This window comes from Mangifera indica, chromosome 13 (genome assembly GCF_011075055.1).
Source record: "Mangifera indica cultivar Alphonso chromosome 13, CATAS_Mindica_2.1, whole genome shotgun sequence".
Taxonomy (NCBI): domain Eukaryota; kingdom Viridiplantae; phylum Streptophyta; class Magnoliopsida; order Sapindales; family Anacardiaceae; genus Mangifera; species Mangifera indica.
The window spans coordinates 3,654,333-3,677,509 of NC_058149.1; the positions used below are offsets into that span (position 1 = coordinate 3,654,333).

Genomic DNA, 23,177 nt, shown 5'->3' on the forward strand with positions numbered 1-23,177 from the left:
GGTTTTAGCCACCAGAAGTCTTCATAATATATCAAGCGCAGAAAAAACAATTGTTACAAAAAGACTTAAAGAAGGCCTTAAACCTGTCTAATGTCAGTTTTGATATTGTCAGCCCATAGAAGCACCACTAGCGCTATTAGTATAGCGAGTGTGCACAAGGATATCACTTGTACAACAATATCCTTACAACCCCAGTCCTCATAGAATAAGTTCAGGTGACCAATAGAGCTAACTCTATTAGCAAAAATGCTAAAATGACCAATGGAGCTTCATAGTTATACTGATTGTTCTAGAATAATGATAAGAATAATAGAAGTCCATATGTTAAAGCTCAAAGCAAGACCAATTAAGACTCATGTGACAAGCTTATGTAAGTTTTCCCTGAAGTCTAATTTCAACTGATATAAGTGTACACCTGAAAGCACAAGCCTATATGATATGATTAACTGACTCAAATTTCTAAATATATGTGTTATGCTTCTTGACGCTAAACCTAAAAACAGATGACAATCAGCATTTTGGCACAATGTGCTTTAAATTTTATCATGTAACTAACATACCTTTCTCCCAAAAAGAAACTCCTCAAATATGTAAAGTTTAACATTATTGCTGAAATTTCTTTTCATTTTCAAGATCTGTAATATATTTTTAAACAATTTATTGTTTTTTTTTTCTTTTAAGAAATGTACACTAGTGATGTTAAAAAATAAAACATAAACTATGAATAATGAGGTTCTTGCTGCCCCTCCTCCAGTCTCAGTTAAACCATATCCCTAAGAGAAAAGAATAAAAAATCTACACTCAACAACCAGCAGCTATTGACAGTACCTTTGAAATATTTATTCCTTAAAACAGCTAGCTAATTGTAACTACAAAATCAAATTGGAAAGAGTATGCATCATAAGTTATTCTGCAGAACATTACAAAGCAAGTTTCTCATCAATGTTGTTCCAAGGGAGGATTCTTTCCAAGTGGGTGCAATAAATATTGCATGATTCTCTTTAAGATAGCTAAGTGCAATGAACTGAACATTTTTTTGTTCTTATGAGACACCTAATATCAACAAAGTCACAAATCACTTATGGCCTTCATGCTTAATATTGACAGAGCGCATATAAAAATAGAAAACTAAGCCAAAAAAGAAAAACAGAGGAGGCAAGGCAACTTAAGAAAACAAATAACACACTGAAAAGCAGTTATCGACACTGAAAAGCTCCAGCTGAGAGAAGCCAGCCCAACAGCCACAAACCATTCCCTTCCAAACAAAAACACACAGAGGAACTACCACAGGAGAAACAACAACACTCCAGAAAAAAAAAAAAAAAAACTTTGGTTTGTTAATGAGTTACAAAATCAAATAATTGATAGAATTTCAAAAACAAATACTAATGTATCATTATATGATAGAATGTTATATTGTTACTATAATGACAAGTCAATATTTATACTTATTGTTAGTACATATAATATTATATATTATACCATGTGGAGTTTGTGTGCAATAAAATGTTTGTATCATAAAAAAGTTTAGAGATTATGATATTAATAGGCACTGAATGGATATAGTTTGTTAATCTTAAGTGCAAATATTGTTTCCAAACTCATCTACGTTCAAAATGCCTCAATGTTGACTTATTCCTCCTTTTTTTTTTTTTTGTGATATTGGAAAAGAAAAGCTAGTGAGGAATTTTGTGAAACTAGTTGTAACCCTTGAAATGAAATTTTGATTTCAAAATATTTATAGATTTTCCGAAGCCTTTTGCAGTCAATTGTGATCGTTGAAGATTTGAAACAACAAACACAATTGGTTACGTTTTTGTTTGATCTTTGCATGAAGATCTCAAACTACTTAGCCTCTTCAAAGACCCTAAGATTTTGAGAGAAGATTGATGAAATTAGAATGAGTTTGATAATGTAGAGTAAGAATGTAATATAAGAATGGAGATGAGAATGTTTTGTGAAAAATGAAAGCAGTTGGGGGTATTTATGATTGTGAGTGTGAGGGGAAAGTGTAATATTTTTTGGCACTTTCCCCAACCAACAGTCAGTTTAACTGCAAGACAACAGTCACTCGATCATTAGAATAAAAAGTGTATAATTAAAAAAGCCAGAGATGATGATATTAATAGGCAACAAATGGATGAATAGTTTGTTAATCTTAAGTCTAAATAGTGTTTTCGAACTCATCTAAATGCAAAATGCCTTGATCTTGATTTATCTGTTTTTTGTGATATTGGAAAAGAAAAGCTAATGAGGATTTTCTCAAAGCTAGTTGTAACCCTTGAAATCACACTTTGATTTTAAATTATTTTTAGATCTTCTGAGATCTTTTGAAGTCAATTATAATTCTTGAAGACTTGAAACAATTATCGCAAACTATTACACTTTTGTTTGACCTTTGCCTGAAGATCTCAAATTACTTAACCTATACAAAGTCATTATTTTGAGAGAAGATAGATGAAATTAGAACAAGTTTGATAGTTGATGGTAGGAATGTAGTGTAAGAAAGGAAATGATATTTTTTTTGTAAAGAATGAGAGGAGATTGTGGTTTTTATAATTGTAAAGTATGGGGGGAAAGTGTAAATTGACCCTTGGGGAATAAATATATATTTAACATTCTGATTTAAATTTGTTTTAAATTCAAAGGGTTGCACATTACGTGCTTGTTTGTGTATAAAAAGCAATTGATCTTGATTGTAATTATATCGCTATTTTGTTTAAACAATCTAAACCCATATGGCTTTAATGTGAATCTTCATAAAGAATAAAATAAACATAAATCAAAAAGCAATGCTATGTATAAATATTTTTAAATACATAAATGAGTGTTTATATTATATGTCATTATATAATTGAGTATTATTTTTAAAATCATCTAATTACTTAATGATATATATCAAATATGTATCTATTTATATACTTAAAATAGGTACAAATAATTTAATTGTAAATCAAAACACTAAAAATATGAATATATACTAATAAAATAAACATACATATAACATTCTCCAATTCAGAGGTTCTGGGTCCAAACACTATCCATAACTCCACAATAGCATAACGCTACTGGCAGCACCATGTTCCAATATGCACCAACAATTTACCTATCTTGCACAGCTTTCAACCAAGAAAACTTGTCCTAAGTTGACCCATCGATGTTTGGATTCTTAGTTTAGAAACTAACAGGTGCACTTGACAATCAACCCATAGATCTCAAAACTCTTTGTAACTCCCATGATAGTAGGTACTAGAATATTGTTTGTAGAGGACAGTGCTCTTGTGGGATCTTATAATACCTTACAATCACAACCAAAGATGTCAATGGGCCGAGCTGGCTTCGACTTGACCCATCGGGGCTAATGGGTCGGGCCAGGCCCTAGGCCCATACAGTAATTGGCCTTCGAACTGGGCTAGCCAATGACGTGTGAAGGCCTAGCCCTATATATATAGGGTCGGGTTGGGCCGAGCCGAGCCTTAATCGGGTTGGCCCGACCCATTTAAACTATATTTTTAAAAAAATTGAATTAAAATTTTTAAACACAAATTATTTTTCAATTATTAAAACCGAGAATAGTATCCCGAATATTTTATATATAATACTTCACTTATGGCGGAAGAATATTATAGTAATATGATGAAAAATAGTATAAGTTTATAACATAGTATAAATAAATTAATTTACATACTGTATAAATTACAAAACATAAATAAAATATATATACTATATCATTTATCTACTCATTTTTATAAAATAAAAACAAAATTATAAACATAAAAATTATTATTTGCAAATTCAAATAGTTTTAGAAATAGAGTTGATGAGAGAAAATGAGATTGAGAATATAATGAAAAAAATTGAGACTGAGAGATTTGCAAATAAAATTGAAAATGAAAAAAAGTTGAATAGGGTTATATAAGAAAAATAAATAAATTTAAAAATTTAAAAAAAATTAAACAAATTGAAACAAGTTGAAGATGGGTTTCTACCAAGGCAGAAGCTTCTGCCAAAGCATCAGTTGCTTCTGCTACAAGCAACTAAATATTTCTTTAAAATTTTTTATAAAGTGTTGGGTCGTGCCAACCCATTGGCTTAATATTAAAATCCTAAGCTCGGCCTGACAAGCCCATCGGCCTAGCTAGACACGCTACAATGTCGTGTCAAGCCTCAGTTTCATTTTTTGGTCGAGCCTCCATTTGACCCGGTCCAATTGACGTATCTAATCACAACACCTAACTTGTCTTTAGTTGTAAATAAGTCAAGTCAATTTTTGAAGGTTCCCACACAATTGCAATGAGAAGTTTGTAAAAGAGTTCTAAGGTATATTAGGGGAACCTTGCAGTTTGGAATAATGTTTAAAGCAACTTTAATTTTTCAGTTCAAAGCTTATGTTGATGTTAATTGGGCTAATACTATATGAGATTAAAGATCCACTGGTGGCTGTTGTGTATTTGTTAGATAGAATTTGATTCAATGGACTTCAAGAAAGCATAAAGTAGTTGTTTTATTATTTACTAGATTTGAATACAGGGCATTGAGTCGGGTTTCTACTAAAATATCTTGGTTGAACAATCTATTTTCTGAAATACAACATCATTGTCTCAAACATACTATTAGTTGGTGTGATAACGAGGGAGATGCTTCCTTAGCGTCAAATTCTATTTTTCATGGTAAACATAACAGAAATTGATGTGCATTTCATAAAGGAACAAGTTAACATAAAACAATACTTTCTACGCAATATGCGCCTTTCAAATTTCAAGTTGCAGGTGTGCTCACTAAACCATTTTCACTTGCAAGATTTGAGATGTTAAGATCCAAATTAAATGTGATGTCTACTGTTCCTTTGAAAGTTAGTGAAAAAGAAGTTAACAAGGAATCAAATTAGTTTCAAGCTACTTATGTTGTATAGTTTGTGTTTGATGATGATCTGTTGCTGAGCAAGTTGTTCTTGACTTGCTCTGTGTAAATTGGTGATGATGTTTGAAAAGAAACTTGGAGGATTATTGATTTTCATAGATTGTGTGAGGATGATTTTATGACAGTGCAAATTGTTCTTGACTTGTTTTTTGCGAACTAGTGATGATGCTTGAAAAGAAGTTGTTCTTGACCTATTCTTTGCATACGAGTGACGATTCTTGAAAAGAAGCCAAGAGGACTAATGAGTTCATAATTTTTGAGTTTTCTATTTTTTGTTCTTCGTCGAGGCAAACTGGCGTATTAATCTTCTGGTGAATGATTCCTGAGAGTGTTGATGTATTAAATCTTTCTGGATACGCTGATGATTTTGGTTTTTGCCATATAGGAGTTGAACTAGCGATTTTGTTTTGTTTCTAATGTTATGCGTTGCTATGGTAATACTTCTAGTGATTAACTTTTGGAAGTGTTGCCTTGATTTTATGGTTCCAAGCAGGAGGATACTTTTGTTAATGTATTTTTACAGGTTTGTGTTTAATCATTCTTCTTTCAAGTTGAAAGAAATAGATTGAATTTATTTTTTTTTTCTTGAGGGAGGATAAGAAGAATGGAGACTGTTATGTGGACGCAAAACTCACAAAAGGTTGCACATGAAGTAGACCCTGTTAAAGGAGAAGATATATGTGAAGTTTTGGTGGAAGCAAGAAACGGTGCATTTGAGACTATGGCGTATTAAGGAAGAATCATCTGACGGTGGATATTAGCAGCCGATGTGTTTCCTTGTGAATAATCGAATGGTTATTTTTGTTCTCCCTTCGGTTGCCAACCTGGCTTTCTACTAGATATAAAAACTCTAATTTTTCTCACTGTTAAGTTGAATCGATTTTATTGAATTGAAATTAAAAAAAAAATTTCTCGTTTTTTCTTTTTTGATTGAATGTTAGGAAGTTATATCGATTTTATTGAATTGAAATAAAAAACAAATTTCTCGTTTTTTATTTCTTGATTAAATGTTAGGGTTACAATTTTGGGTAAAATTTGTCAATATTTACTCAGTAAATCCATAAACCTAAAAGACCAACATTAAAGTTGCATGAACCAAGATAAACAATCAAAAAGCTTGGGCATATTAATTAAAATAGGCAAAAAAATTGTCATCTAAACATTTTTATGCCGTTACTTTTATAAACAAATTTATTTTGTATTCCAATAATATTTTTTTCCTTTAGTATATCTTCCCTTTAGCCATGTTCTTTCTCAACTCAACCAACGATGGTACACTCTAGCACAACATCATCATATTGAATATAAAATAGTTTGATAACTTATATCACAATAAATCGAAACTTTCATTAAAAACTTGTTGTGGAAACTTTGATGAATAAAAGTTTAAAACTTTAAATGCTAATTTCTGAAGTTTGAATATTGATATTTGAGAAAGGTTTGATTTTGTTTACTTATGTAGTTACTTATTACATTAGTTGTATAGATAGTGAATATCTATTATATTAGTGAAAGTAAAACAAGGTTTGATGTCAGATCACAACAGAAAGCAAAAACGAGATTTTCTGGAAATCGAGTATGCCATGCATGCACTCGCACTCACACTCGCATTTCGCGCTTGTTTTCTAGAAAATCATGTTTATGCTTTCTATTCTAATCTGACATAAGAACTTGTTCTATGTTGACTAATAAAACAGATATTTACTGTCTACACAACTAATGCAATTGACAACTAAACAAATAAACAAAATCAAACCTCTCCCAGAAATCAATATTCAAAGTTTTAAACTTTTATATGTGGAAGTTTTCACAATAAGTTTTCAACGAAAGTTTTGACTTATTATGATATAAGTTATCAAACTATCTTATATTCAATATGATAATGTACTGTTGGAGTATAACATTGTCGACTAGGTCGAGAAAGAACAAGGTTGATGGGAAGGTATACTAAAGGAAAGGGTATTATTAGAATAAATGATGAATTTGCTTAGAAAAATAACTACATCAAAAGTTTGCCTATAAACGTTTAAGCAGAAATATTTTTTGCTTATTTAATTAATAGCCCAAAAGTTTGAAATGCTACAAATATTAATTTCTTTAAAGCTAACCAATCCCAGTCAAAGCAAGTTCTTCTAATTTATTGTTGTTAGTTGCAACACGAACTTTGTAAAAGGTTATCTGAATTTAAGAAGAAGAAATTTGAAAAATAAATTTCAAGAAGAGTAGTGGTGGTAGCAAAGGATTAGGTTAGGTAGGGTTTGCAAAGGCCAAAAGACTTACTCCCACCCAAGGTTTAGTGCAAACCCAAACTCATACCTAATAATTTTCAAAAACTTAAATGTCCATCTGTTTGTTAAAATTTGTTGTTACTATCAGGGGTAAAATTGTTAGTTAGCAAAATATTTTTAAAAAATCTAAAATTTATCACTTCCTCCTCCTAAGGTTTAAAAATCTAACAATTTCTACCCAACCCAAAATTTGAAAAATTAACATTTTCCTTTAGGGTTTTTCCAACCACCATTGTAGGCGACGTTTTCCTCTCTCTTGACTTCTCTCTCAATCTTGTTCCATTCTTGGACGAAGACGTGTTCTCCAAACAAAACTGCTCTATTTTCGATGTTCTTCAGATGAAGACATGATTTATCTTCAGCTCTCAAATGAATACGACTCATCATCCTTGTCTGAGATGAAGACGTTTCATGTCTTCGTCTAGAGAACACAAGGAATGAAGCAGTCTTCGTCTAGAGAATACGTGTTCATCCGAGAATGGGGGGGGGGGATTGAGAGTGAAACCGAGAGGGAGGGAGAACGTCGTCTTTGTCTCTGACCACCGACAATGGTGGCTAAAAAAACCCTAGGGGAAAATGTTAACTTTTCAAACTTTAGATTAGAGGGAATTTATTAGATTTTTAAACCTAAAAGGAGGGGAGAATGTGATAAATTTTAGGTTTTTTTAAATGTTTTTATTAACTAACAATTTTACCCTTGAAGTAACAGCAAATTTAATAGACAGATGAGTATTTAAGTTTTCAAAAGTTAACAAATATGAGTTTGGGTTACACTAAACTTTGGTTGGGAATATGTGTTTTGGTCTTTTGCAAATAATAGCTTTATTATAATGCATGTAAAGACCGTTTGTACCACTAAGTAGCTAAAATAAAAAGCTTGGACTGAGATACAAAATAATATATTCTTCATCTTATAATCTTCTTATGTTTTTTATTCATAATAAAAAATTCTCCATTAAGGGGCATTTGGTTGAGGGTATTGAAATATTAATCTAATAATCTATATTTTATTACTGACATTATTTTATTTGATTTGTAAGTAATAAACAATTTTAATAATCTTTTATTACTAATGTAATATGACAAATAATATAAGAGGTAATTTGACTATTACCTCCACCTTAAGTATTAAAATATTACCAAACTAATGCTAATTTTGTTACAACTCTATCCTTAATTATTAATATGACAAAAATATCTTTATTTTTAATTAATATGACAAATAACAGGAAGAATATTTTAGAATAATTATATTAAAAAACATTTAAGTAAAATAATCTTTTAATATTATTTTATTACATCCAATCAAATATAATAATTATTTATGTCTACCAAATTTGTCAAACATAGTAATAATAATACCTATTAATTAGGTAATTTATCTTTATAATAATCTTTCATATTTAGTCATAAAAGATTATTAGAACCATACGTACCCTAAGTATAAGGTTTTATGGCCTTAGGATAGTGGAATCGTTGATTAAAATTTTTAAAGATAACCAAACAAAACCATAAAACCCCATTTGAATCTCTTTCATAGGACATTGAATACACAAACATGATTTAATACATATATAGGGTGTTTAGATCATTATACTTTTGTTGAAGACTCATTCATTTTTCATAGTAATCGGAAAGATATCAAAGTCATTCTCAACCAAGAAAAAGACTACACTTTGATATCCTCACAAAGCATGAACCACAAGGGGATTAGAAGAATTTAAAGATGTCTAGAAGAGCAAGATGAAAGAGCAGGGTATTTTGGTGTATGAGCATGACTATGTGCATAAACAATGAAAACGCAAAAAAGTTGAAATCATGTAAAATCGTGCTTGTATATATAAGCATCATGTATGGTCATACATCTATGATATGCAGGCATACATCCCCTTGATCCTTATTCCTTCTAATTTGTGATTTATCCTATTCTTAGGCACAGATAAGAATAACAAATTATCCTTATCTAGCTAGCATGCACAAGCGTACATTAGACATATATGGTCATACATGGTCAAGAATAGTCAAATTTAGGTTTATGCTTATCCCATTGGATAAACACTCCAAAATTATTGCATTTTAGTCCTTACCTGCAATAAAACACACTTTGAGTCCAAAGGCCTTTCTAAGACTCAAAATCTTCTATTTTAGTTCTAGACTAGATTCAGTTTGGATAAGCCTATACCTTTAAAATTCAATCAATTCCTTTTATTTGTGATCTATGGACTTTTTGCTAGGTTAATAGTTAGATTCATATCGAGCTCTTGACTTGATATTTGTCTGGACATAGATCAAGATTAGCTTCTTACAAAACATCATGGCCACCCAATTAGTGATACGATTACACATACAATTCAATCTTTTCATCATATAATATTTTTTTTGAGGTTGAGGTATAGATTAAGTGTCTACCTCAAAAACCCTTTGATACACATGGACTAACTTATGTTAACGACTGGATGATAACATAGCGAGCACCAACTCAATTCCATTGTGGTCACATATCTAATTGGCCATTGTTATTCTTCAATAGGCTCATATGAGATATCATCTCCAGTGCTTGAGAGTGATAAATCTTTTGTTGATCAACTATAGTCTTTTGTATATATTTTGATATGGTCAATCACAAACTTTCCGATATTCCTCAAATCAGACTACCTTAGGCTAGGGTTAAACCATACCGATCTTTGTATAAGATGGTCTAATGACCTCAAGTATGAGAATACCACATATACCTCCTTCCACTAAAATAATATATTTCATAAATACTAGAACAAATATCCATATGAAATCCTCTCAGTGAGTATGTATGATGAATATGTCTATAACGTGCACCTATATGTTGCACCAAATTATCAATAAATAGCTTTAACACGTGAGAATTGTCACTATATTTTGATTGAATTGTTCAACATTATAATAATTCATCACAATTACTTGTGTCATTAGTTATAGTAATATCAGAATTATAGACATTTTAAGAATGACCGTCTAATGTGCATATAGAATTATTATGATCAGTTATCATGTAATAAATCTCTAATTATAATTTAACTATTCTTAGGACAATTATTTAAATTGTAAATATAATATGAGATAATAAAATATCATTTTATTAATTAAAACAGTAGTTATTACACGAAATCACAACTGTGAGGATTTACTCTAGGACATTATCCTAACATTAAGTGCATGTAGTTTTTTCTATTGGAATTTTCGCGCAAATACTTATGTTTTTGTATTGACTACTTGTTCATTTTTGCAGCTAGTTTTTCTTTGGGTTTCCTAAACATTTCTCTTACGGAAGAAAGTTTAGATTTCTTTGTTAATGCATTAAAATGGTCTAAATATTTACTTAGGATAGAAGTTTTGTAACCCGTAATTTTCTACATATAAAATGAAAATTATTGCAGCAAGCATAAAGTTGAGAGCCTTTCATAGTGACACTTGATTTTTCTAGGTTCACAAGTTTTGATAACGGAGTCAACACGACAAGGAGTCGAAGTCTAAATAAACTTGGAAAGATAGCAGGGCCAAAGTAATATAACTAGATTTTATGTGATAAAATCGATCTATTTTTTATACATAAAGACCTTGACCTTTTAATACTTGACGGTTTAAGGAATCATAATATGCATAATTCAACGCGTGACATCCGACCATAATTAAAATGTTTAGGTATGAATTAAAATGTTTTTTAATTATGGTTGGATGTCACGCGTTGAATTATGCATATTATGGTATTTCATTGTAGAAAAAATTTGGATAAAGTTGTAACTAAGTTCACACTTTTGACAGCAAACAAATATACTTTGTAAAACTAGAAAATGTAACAAATCTAGAAAAGTACAGTTCAACCCAAGAACTGCAGTTTAACCTAGTTAAAGCAGAAAACCCAGACACTGCTGTTTAACCCAAAAATTGCTGTTTAACCCAGAAACTACAGAAAATTGAAGTTGATTGCTAAAGAGAGTGAAGAAGAAACAGCCAAAGAAGCTACCTACATCCATTTGGGACAGTCACTAAGAAAAATTAATCCATGAATTAGAGTAGTTTACAGGAATCTCTTTGCTCTGGAGTGTGGCCGGGGGGAGCGGGGCGGGCCAGGGCGCAATCTCAAGGAGGGTTAATCTCTGTAACAATGTAACGTCGTTTTTTAATTTATAATTGAATTTTTTTTATTGATGTGACAGTTAGAAAGAAGACTTGCTTTGAGATTGAGACAGTCAAAAAAAAGAGCTAAAGAAGTTTGGTTTTATTCCGAATGCATATAATATAATACTACTAATATCCTCTGGAATTTGGACGGTCAAAAAAGAGCTGAACAAGTTTGGTTTTATTCCGAATGCATATAATACTACTAATATTAATTAAAATAGATGTAAAGCTTTGTATTTAGATTTTTTAAAACAAACTTTTAATAAATTTAGTTTTTCTAAATAAATTTAATATTTATTTTAATGATATTTTTTTGATAGTTTATTTTCTTCGGTTATTTTTTAATAATATTTTTTTTCAATAGCATATTATAGTATCATTAAATTGATTATAAATTTATTTACTTATGAATTAAAATATTTATAAATATGTTTAAAAATAAATTAATTTTTAGTTTGATTATTAATATATCTAAATTAAAACGAAAAGTAAAACAGATGTGAATGCAAAGAACACGAATATAAAAAGTGTGAATATAAGTGCAATGAGTATGATTGCATGGAATATACAAAGTGTGCAGAGTATAAAAATGTAAAAATACTTTTATATAAAAACATGAAGCGTGTCAAATACGTGGGCACTTCATGTTTTTATATAAATATTATAATAATATTTATATAAAATTATTATGTAAATATTATTATAATATAAAAATATTTATATGAAAATACTCTTTGCACTCTACACATTGGTATTTTTATTTGTTTTGTTTTTTGTTCTAATATGAATATATTAATAATCAAACTAAAAATCGATTTATTTCTGAACAAGTTCATAAATATTTTGATTCATAAATTACTAAATTTATAATTAATATGATGATGATAGAGTATGTTACCGAACAAAGTGCTACTAAAAAAAAACACAACTTAAAAAAGGAAATAACCGGAGAGGGGTATTATTAGAATAACTATTGAGTTTGCTTAAAAAATAAATTTATTAAAAATTTGTATAAAAAAGTTTAAGTACAAAATTTTATGTGTATTTTAATTAATATCTCCAAAACTAATTACATATTGTTATAAATATAATGAAAAAAAAAAAAAATATGAGCAGAATGAAATAAAAAGAGTGGAGAGGCAAATAGGAAAGGCGTGTATGTAATCTTTTTAAGTAAATGTAGTGTCCATTACACAAAATGGGTGGGGTTTTGCGGTGGTATTTTCCATGGCCCGAGCGATGTAAGTCACCCAAAGCAATAAATGTCTTGTCTCAGGGCCATAAACAGAAGCACAAAACAATAAATGCTCCAAAAACATTTATTGTTTTGGTGAAAAGTTATTGAATATATGACACTACTCCTTATATTTTTACTATTTATAAACAATTATATTAACTTCATTAAGAAAAAATTTAGTACGATACAAAACCAAAACAAAGATATAAGTGTATTTAACATCCTATAAAATGGGGTTAGATGTGCATAAACTATCTCACTAAAACCCTTATTAGAAAAATCCAATAAGAAAAAAACCTAATAAATGAAAAAAAAATACAGCTTGCATTTTGTCTAATTTGTGACACATTAAAAAATTTACTCTCTCTGATGAATGTTTCTCTCTTTGTAAAGGGATTAAGTTAAATTAATTTAGTTGTATGCTAAGTCATCGTATACCAATGTTTTATATTAATTTTTCAAATGTTTACATCGATAGTATCTTGGTGAATAAGATTGTTATTAGATCTTATTTACTTAACATTAATCTTTCAGTTTTGTTGAAGCTGATGAGTATAAAAGAATTTCGACGAGATATATTTGATTTTGTCTCCCTTAATATATCTTTTTTTCTAATTTGGGCAATATAGACTATATTGTCCTCATATAATATAGAAGGATTGTCTGTTGTGAAAGGAAGATTACACGTATTCCAAATGTGATGAATGACATATTATAACCATATACATTCTTGGCTCATTTAATGGAGAGTTAAAATTATTAAATGATTTAAAGATGTTGCAACCAAGGCTTGTTTGGTGGAGTAACATGGTATTGTTGTGTTATCATCAGTGAAAACATATCTCATCTCTAAGTAGGTCTTATAAGGGTGAGAAAGATAACCAACATCTGTATATCCAATTGAACTAGAATTTTCAGGGAATTTAACAGATTCAAATAATCTCAAATCTCTAATTCCACATAGGTAACAAAATATATGTTTGATTTCATTCTCGTGATAACATATTGGTGTAGAGCTAAATTGTGCTACTAAATTCACTACAAATGATATATTTGATCTAATGTATTGAGTCAAATATAATAGGGCACTAATGACATTAAGATATAGTATTTCAAAACCAAGTATTTTTTCATCTTTTTTTTATGATCAAAAAACCAAACAACTATTAGGTTGCCCAAAGGATAAGCTTTATCCATATTAAAGTGTTTAGCAATTTATTGATATATGTTGATTAATGAATAAACATTCTATCTAAATTGTGCTCGATTTATAAGTCGTGGCAATATTTTGTTTTCTCTAAATTCTTTATCTCAAATTCTTTTTTCAAGTATTCAATAGTTTTTGTGAGTTCTTAGGAGTCCTAATTAAGTTCATGTCATCAGCATATACCGTTAGAATGGCAAATCATGATTCTAACCTTTATATAAACACATATGGACATATAAAGTCATTCACATAACTCTCTTTTATCAAGTATTCACTGAAGCAATTATACCACGTTCTTTTGGATTGTTTCAATCTGTACAATGATTTTTGTAACTTGATTGAGTATATGTCTCTTGGATTCACACATTTTGGTTCGGGCAATTCAAATCCTTCAAGGAGTTTCATATAAATTTCAATATACAAGTTTTTATATAAATAAGTAGTAACTATATCTATTAGACATGTATCATCCTTTAGAGACTGTTAAATTGATCAAATATCTAAATATAGGTATATCCATCATACGTACAAAGTCTAAACCTAGTCATTGGAAAAAGCCTTGGTCTAGAAGTCTTGTTTTATATCTAGCAATTTTATTTTTCTCAATTATTTTTATCACAAATATTCATTTATATCCAACAGGTTAGATATATTTAGGTGTTTGGACTACAGACCCAAATACTTGACATTTTGTTAGATAAACTAATTTTATCTTAATTGTTTTTCCTATTTAGGTCAATCATGTCTTTGTTTGCATTCGTTTGTATTATGTGTTTCAAAATCATCACCATTCATAATTTCAATAGCTATTATGAATGAGAATACATCATCAATGTTAATTGTTTCGCAATTACATATCTTTCTTGTATAAGCATAATCTATAGATATTTTTGTATTCTTATTTTCCTATATTTTAGGAGGTTGTTTCACTTTTGGGGTTCTGGTTTCTTCAAAAACCATAATCTCTTGTAGAGAAATATTAATGAGTGTAAATTTTTCAATCGTTTTAGGATCGTTATAATTGATGTTTGTTTAATTCTTTGTCTTTCATTTTCGATGAACAATGATCTTCAATCCAACAAGTCTACCACGCTTTTAGTGTGAGTAGATTGATTAGTTACGACTCAAATGGACAGTTCAATAGTTACATTAATTCTTGCTAATATGTTGGCAATTGGTATGTGTGATTTTGCCATTTTTGTTGTATCCAAAAATGGATCAGACATTTGGTTGACAATAGTTTGTAATCACACTATCCTTTACACTTCAATTTCTTTTTGTGATGTACGAGAATCTAGATGAGACATAGTGTAATACCCTCAGGTATGTTCTAGGGGTATTTGTGTCTTTTGGTCATACTTTGAGACTTTCCAGTTTTATATATATATATATATATATATATATATGCATATCTTTGTTTTTCCTTGTAATTGCTTTGTATATAACACACACACATACATTTCAACATATACACTTAAAATTGGAAATGTCTCAAAATATGATCAAAAGACACAAATGCCCCTGGAACATACTTGAGGGTATTATAACTAAAGATTTAGCTTGAAACAAGGTAAAGGGTATTATCCTTGATATGTTTCATGTTTTATGCTTTTGGTTCCTTGGATCTATGTTATAAATGATGATTTTGAAGTTGAGAAATGTTGTTTTGTCATTTGGGGTATCTATGTGTGTGATTTTGTTCATGATAGAGAGTTGGACAATATTTACAGTTTTACCACTAGCTTCATCCCATGTTTTGACTATCTTATCTGATGAATCATGAGTGGTATTATAGCTTTTTGGAAAGCTCTTTAAATCCTCTTTCCAATGATATATAGTTTGTATGAATTAAAGGTCGTTTGGACTGTTAAATGGCATAAAAAAAATTGTCTTACCAAATAAACAGTGAAGACAGTTTTTTGCCACTGACTTCAGCCCCCGTTTTGCTGTCTTATCTGATGAATCATGAGTGCTATTATAGATTTTTGGAACTCTTTTTGAATCCTCTTTCCAATGATATATAGCTTGTATGAATTAGAGATCGTTTGGACTATTAAATATTGCAGGAACCAAAAGGACTGTTTTACCAAATAAACAGTAAAGACAGTTTTTTGTCACTGATATATATACATATCTTTGTTTTTCCTTGTAATTGCTTTGTATATAACACACACACATATACATTTCAACATATACATTTAAAACTGGAAATGTCTCAAAGTAGGACCAAAAGACATAAATGCCCTTGGAACGTACCTAAGGGTATTACACATGGTAGGTAAGTACCAAGTCAGCTAATACGTAACTTCATGAGGAATTTTGCTTTTCCCCTAAAGGGGGGAATGTTATCTCATCAAAGTGATAATCTACAAAATGTGTATTAAAAAAATCATTTGTCAATAATAGATAGTAAATCATATCCAACGTAAATTCTCAAACAATGTTAGGGTCTCATTTTTGTGTGTTGAAGAGATGCAATAGAGACATATGCAATACAACCAAATATCCTTAAATGAGAGATATCAGGTTAATGACTAAAAAACAATTGTAGAGAAGAATATTAATGATAAGAAAAAGATGTAAGTGAATTAATGTTATAGTATGTCCCTATATGGAAGTTGGTAATTGAATTCTTAGTTATAAAGTACGTGTAATTATCTAAACTTATTTGATAAATGACTCAAGTAATCCATTTTTAGTATAGACATGCAGGATTGGATACTCAACATCAATCCCTATGGACATGCAATAATCATCAAATGTTTTGGATGTAAATTCACCAATATTGCCTAGTCATATTGACTTGATCAGATAATCTAAGAAATTTGCCTTCAATTTTATAATTTGTGTTAACAGTTTAACAAAGGGAAGAATTGGTAATAAACAAACATAAGACCATTCTGCCAATGAATCAATTAAAATCATAAAACAATAAAATAACCCACTTGATGGATGAATGGATATACATATATCCTTTTGAATTTTATATAGGAATAATGGAGATTCAATTCCAATCTTGGAGGGAGATTGTCTTATTATTGATTTACCTTTTAAACAAGTGATACATAATTTCTCACTGGACAATAGAATTTCATGATTATTTAATGCACATCTATGCAAATTTTTCATAATCATATGCATCATTATAAATCCTAGGTGACCTAGATGGTTATGCCAAAACATAAATATCTTTGAATTTAAGAACTTTTGGTTTGATACAACATAAGTTTCAATTGCCTTTATGATTGTATAATACAATCCAAATGATCAAGCAACAATTTTCTAGTACACACCTTTAACCAGATCCATTATAAGTTATACAAAGGAATTCTATGTTATTTTCACTCATGGCTTCAATATACTAAAAATGGCATCTTATATCTTTAAAACTAAGTAAATTTCTTCTTATATACTTGAATATTAAACATCATTAATGTTTAAGTTAGTCTTATTTTCCAATAGAATTATGGCTCTTTCGAAGCCTTTAATTAAGCAACATATTAAAATTTTATAAGATTCGACATTTCCACAAGCTATATCTAAATAAAAATAACAAAATTAATGTTATGATGAGAAATGTATAATTTAAAAAAGCAAAAATTGTTGTGTTAGAATTCCAGGTTCATATTTATCTCAAATTCACAAAACTTTAGCTTTGTAATTAATATTTAGAACATGGAGTTTTAAATTATAGCATTTAAAATCTTAGTTTTGATTATATTTAAGACTCTGGGTCCATATTTTTCATAATTTTTCAAATTTCAAGTTAAAAGTGAGATACAATTATAATTTGTATTTACAAATGTGAAATAGTTATAAAAATAGCATAAATATTGATAACCACAATTTGCTTTTTGCAAATGGGAGAATAAATATAATATAAAAATTAAACAAAATAATAATAATCGAAACATTCATAGTTTGTATTTTGCAAATAGGATAATATCATATTTGAAATATTCATATTTGCATTATACAAATGGGATAATGATATAATTTAAATATTAGTGATATTGTAATATACCTAAGTTGATGATGCCGATAATATATTATAAATATGATAGAAAGAAATCTAAGTATAATGAAATAAGAAAAGTGGAAAGGCAAATAGAAAATGTGTATATAACCTTTTTAGGTGAATATGTTCTCCATTACACAAAATGTGTGGGATATTTATAGTGGGATTTTCCACAACCCAAGAGATAGAAGTCACCCAAAGCAATAAACATATTGTTTCAAGGTCATAAATGGCAACACGAAGCAATAAATGCTCACTTCCCATCATGCATCCCCAAGCATTTATTGTTTCCACATGGTGGAAAACCATTAAATATATAACACATCCACCAATTTTAAAGACATAATAAATCATAAAGAATAAAAGAGTTGAAAAAAAAATATTTGTGGTTGTTATTAATGCTTTGATGAAGACAAGTAGGATGGCTATAGTGGCTTGATCTTGGCTTACAATTGGGTAGGATGGGAGGCCAATAATGATGGGAAGAGATAAAGGTGATGGAAGAGATATAGAGGTCAACAAAATAAAGATGGTGGTTTGTGATGGAGTATAGGTTAAGATGGGTAATTGGTTTAGGTCATGACACTTACAAAGGAAAAAGGAGAGGACATAATGATAAGGGGCACATCAATTGAGTATGAATGTTCATGTGAAAGGGGCATATTGACTAGGTATGAATGTTCACGTGCAAGAGGCATATCAACTAGGCATGAATGGTCATGAAACTTGTGAGATGAATTAGGTGGGTGTGAATGTTCACATGCATTTTGTTTAGTTACAAAACATGCACTTGAATGAATCAACCATTAGTTGTTGGCTTTGATTGTTGTGTTGGGTTAGGGGTGTAATCAAGCCAAGTAGTGTTTGGCTTGAGTTCAACTTGTTTAACTTATGGTAAAACTTAAGCTCGAGCTCAAGTTCAAAATTATCGAGTTCAAGAGATCTACACTTGAGCATAAGCTTGAGACATGATTGATTAACTCGAGCTCAACTCACAAATTTATTTCAACCTCCCATTTTTTCAAAATACTACTTTAAACCACATAACTTATTTATTTATTAATTACCTCTTATTTTTTAAAGTTAAGAAACAAAATCTCAAGAGGGTAAATTGATATTTAAAACTTTTGGAGGTTTACTGATATTTTACTTTAGCTAGGTTGTGAGCTCGTGAGCTCATTGAGCCGATTATACATTAACTCAAGCTTGGCTCAAGCTAGAGCTTGACTCAAAATTAATTGAGCCAACGCCAACCTAAGTTGATTATGAACAACTTGACTTACACCTATATGTTGGATGGTTGTAAAAAAAAAAAGGGAGAAAAGGAAAAAAAGGAAAGGAAGAAAGAAAGAAAAGGAAAATGATTTTTGTTTTTCAAATTTTAGGAATTTAAATTGATGATTTACCCTTTTTACTCTAGATTTTCTATTAACGGAGTTTGATTTTAAGTGGGGAAGTGTAATTTATGTCACCAAATGGTGGAGAATGTTTTCGGAATAAACCTTAGGTGGGAAAATATAATTTACTTTTTATAATTTACCCACGAAAACAGGAATGATTAGAATAATTGCCATAAAAATATTGGCCTATTGAATTGTTAGGCCACAAGTGTTAAAAAAACTCTTCCATTCCAAAAGCTAACTCAAGGGCAAGACTTTTTCTCACACTGTTATATCTATACCCAACTTAAACACTTAAAAATCAATTGTTGTATAATAGTGACCTGAACTTTGAAAGAGGTTATCCAAATTTAGGATGTACAAATTTAAGATGTGGACTTTTATAATGAGATCTATATTGGTATGAACCACATGACTAGCAAAAAAAAACTCCTTATTAGACTTAATTAACTACAGTGATCAACAAGCAGTCAATAAGAGAAACATGTAGTTAAACAAGGACGATATGCATGAAGAACATGTGTAACCTACTGTGGACATACAACCTACAAGTACACATGCCAAATATCTGCTAGCTAGAGTTTTCATATAAAACCATATTAAATGGTATGTCATAGAGAGGGGTGTGAGTGTGTCATAAAATAAAGACAATGAAACAATTTTTACACCATTTTGTGATATTTTTTCTTCATATTAAAACTTTTCTCCATTTTCTGTTGATAATTGTATTAGAATTTGTTAAAGATCAAGATTGATTGTGTGAATATTCCCATCATGTTGAGAATTGAGATTTATTATATGAATATTCTTAATATATATTTTTGCTTATTATCTGATGATTTTTTTTATTATAACAAGATGGTTTAGGAAATTATCGATTTTAAATCAAATCTATGTTTATGTTTGTACTTATAATTAGATGTAAATTTATTCATAACCAATATATAAAAACATAAAAAAGCATTTGTTATTCAAAATCAAAGTTGGTATTAGAGCTTGGTAATACCTTAAAGTTGTTGAAGAGCATCTACCAAGAATTAGTGTTGAGTTCAAATCCAAAGTCATGGAAATTAGTAGTCACAACTACAAGGAACAAAGGTATATGGTTATCAGTATGTCTGTACCTGTATCTAATAATACAAGGATAATTGATTTTTGTGCTATAGATTATATGATAGTTGATTCTAAACATATCTCACATCTTAACCATCTTTTCAAAGAAATTGTTTCCACTATCAATGGAAACAATACCCCAATTATTGGGAAATAATTCTTAAACCTTCACCAATACTTTAAATTTAAAATCCATTTTAATTTTGTTATCTTTAGATTATAACCTTATGTCAGTTTCTCAATAAATAGAAGTCTTATCTCGTGTCATTATTTTTTGGCCTAATTTTTGTGTGATTAAGGACATTTATACATGATAAACAATTAGGCATGGTGTTAAGCAAGGGAAGTTGTACTACTTGGATTTGAATTCAAATGATTCAAAAAAAGTTCATCAAACTTTAATTGTAGCTCATACTAAAGAGAAGAAAATGAAGTTTGAGATATGGTTGTTGTATCGTTGTCTGGGACATGCTTCATTCGAATATATGAAGAAATTATTTATGAGTATGTATTCCAAATACAATCTTTCTCTTTTTCATTGTAATATATGTAAACATGCAAAAAGTTATAGTACTTCTCTTTCTTTAAGTTTGAATGAAAATTTGTGCTAATTTATGGCTATTTACTCTAATGTTTGAGGTCCCTCAAAAGTTCCAACCTTAAGAGGATTCATATGGTTTGTTACTTTTATTGATGATTATATTAAGATAACATAACTATGTTTAATGAAAACAAAAGGAGAAGTGAATTTGTTGTTTCAAAGGTTTCATTAAATGGTTATGAATTAGTACAATACAAAGATATAGGTTATCCACAATGATAATGACGAAGAATATCAAAGTTCTAATTTTCAACAATAACTTGAAAAACATGAGATAATTTAGTACACCGTTTGTTCTAACACACCTTTACAAAATAGAGTGGTTAAGCAAAAAAAAATTAACATTTGTTAGAAGTTGTTTGAGCTTCATTAATTGAAACTCATATATCTTTATCATATTGGGGATAAGCATTTACTTTCACAACATACTTAGTTAATCATGTATGTACCAACTCTCTTGATTTTGCACACCATTCTAGACCCTCATCGGTACATTGGTTGCCTTATATGTTCCAAATTTACCTCCTCATGTTTTTGGTTATGTAGCATTTGTTCACTTTCACAAGCATCAAGAAAATAAGTTAGCTTCTAGAGCATTACAATGTGTTTTTCTTGGGTATGCTATGCTACAAAAGGGTTATTGGTGTTATCATTGTTGAATTCATCGAAGGTTATCATGATGGATGTAATATTTCATGAAGATTTGGTTTATTTTTTGTCTGAGCCTAAACTTCATAAGGAACATCATAGAGAAATTCAAACTCAAGAATATGAAAGACGTCACATCTTTAAGGAAGATACAAGTACCTTGAACAAGCAAGATATGTGTATCTTGGATGAGGATGGTATAACTTCAAATAATCAAAGAGGTTAATAATCATTCTACAAACATAGATGCACCACCAACAAGTGTTAAGTTGTTGCAGTCAAAATCACTCATAGATACACCAAACCAATCACTAATGGAGGGTGTTTACCTAAGTCATCCAGAAGACAGCTATCACAATGCCATAATAGAGATATTCTTAAACCTATATTTGAAGTTGGCCTCTCTAGGAAAGTTAAATATCTTATAAGTAATTTTGTGTCATATCACCAATTGTTATAATCAAATAAGTCATTTGTAAATCAATTATCTATTATAGATATTCCTAACATTGTGCATGAAACCTTTGTTGATCATAGGTTAAAAAAGACAACAAATGAGTAGATGAGATCCTCACAAAAAAATGAAACATGGGAATTGGTTGATTGCCCACTTGAGAAGAAACCAATAGGGGGTGGATTTACACTATAAAGTACAAAGTAACTAAGATGAGTGAATGCTTCAAAGCAAGGTTGGTGGCAAAAGAGTACATCTAAACTTATATGATAGATTACACAGAAATATTTGCCATGTTGCAAACCTTAACATAGTTCAAGTATTGTTATCATTGGCTACAAACTTGAATTAACCATTACAACAATTCGATGTAAAGAATGTTTTTCTACTTGGAGAATTATCTGGGGAAGTTTACACGGATCTCTCACCAAGATGCATGGATGGTACTAGAAAATCATAGTTAAATGATATGTAGATTAAAGAAGTAATTCTTCAGGTTGAAATATTCTCATAAATTTTGGTTTGGAAGGTTCACAAGGTCAATGGTAAACTTTGGTTATCATCAAAATAACTTAGATCAAACTCTATTCCTAAATAAACAAAATGGTAAGATCACTACACTCATTGTATATGTGTATGATATGGTCGTCACAAAAGATGATCCAGAAGAAAGAGAGACTCTACAAAGACACTTATCTAGAGAATTTGAAATGGAGTTAGGTTCTTTGAGGTATTATCTTGGCATTGAAATTTCTTAATCAAATAAAGGAATTTATTTATCCCAAAGAAAGTCCACTGTATATCTCTTAAAAAAAAAAAAAGGGATGTTAGGACGTTAACTGGTTGATATGCCAACAGAAGAAGGTTTGAAGTTGAGCATTTAACCTAGTCAAGTTCCTACTAAGAAAAACAAATACCAAAGACTTATAGAAATTGATGTATCCGTCACACACAAGACCATATTTAGTGTATTCATTTAGTGTTGTTAATTAATATATGCATGTTCTTAAGGAGCAACAGATGAATGCAGTCGTGAACATTTTGAGATATCTGATGTCTACTTTTGGAAAAGAAATTTTATTCACAAATAATACAAAATTTCAAAGCATAAAGGTATATACATGTGTTGGCTAGGT

At 29.7% G+C, this 23,177-nt stretch overlaps 1 pseudogene; it reads right to left on the reverse strand.

Moving 5' to 3' along the window:
* LOC123194964 overlaps window positions 1-23,177 on the reverse strand; it is a 33,086-nt pseudogene that overhangs the window by 8,564 nt on the left and 1,345 nt on the right.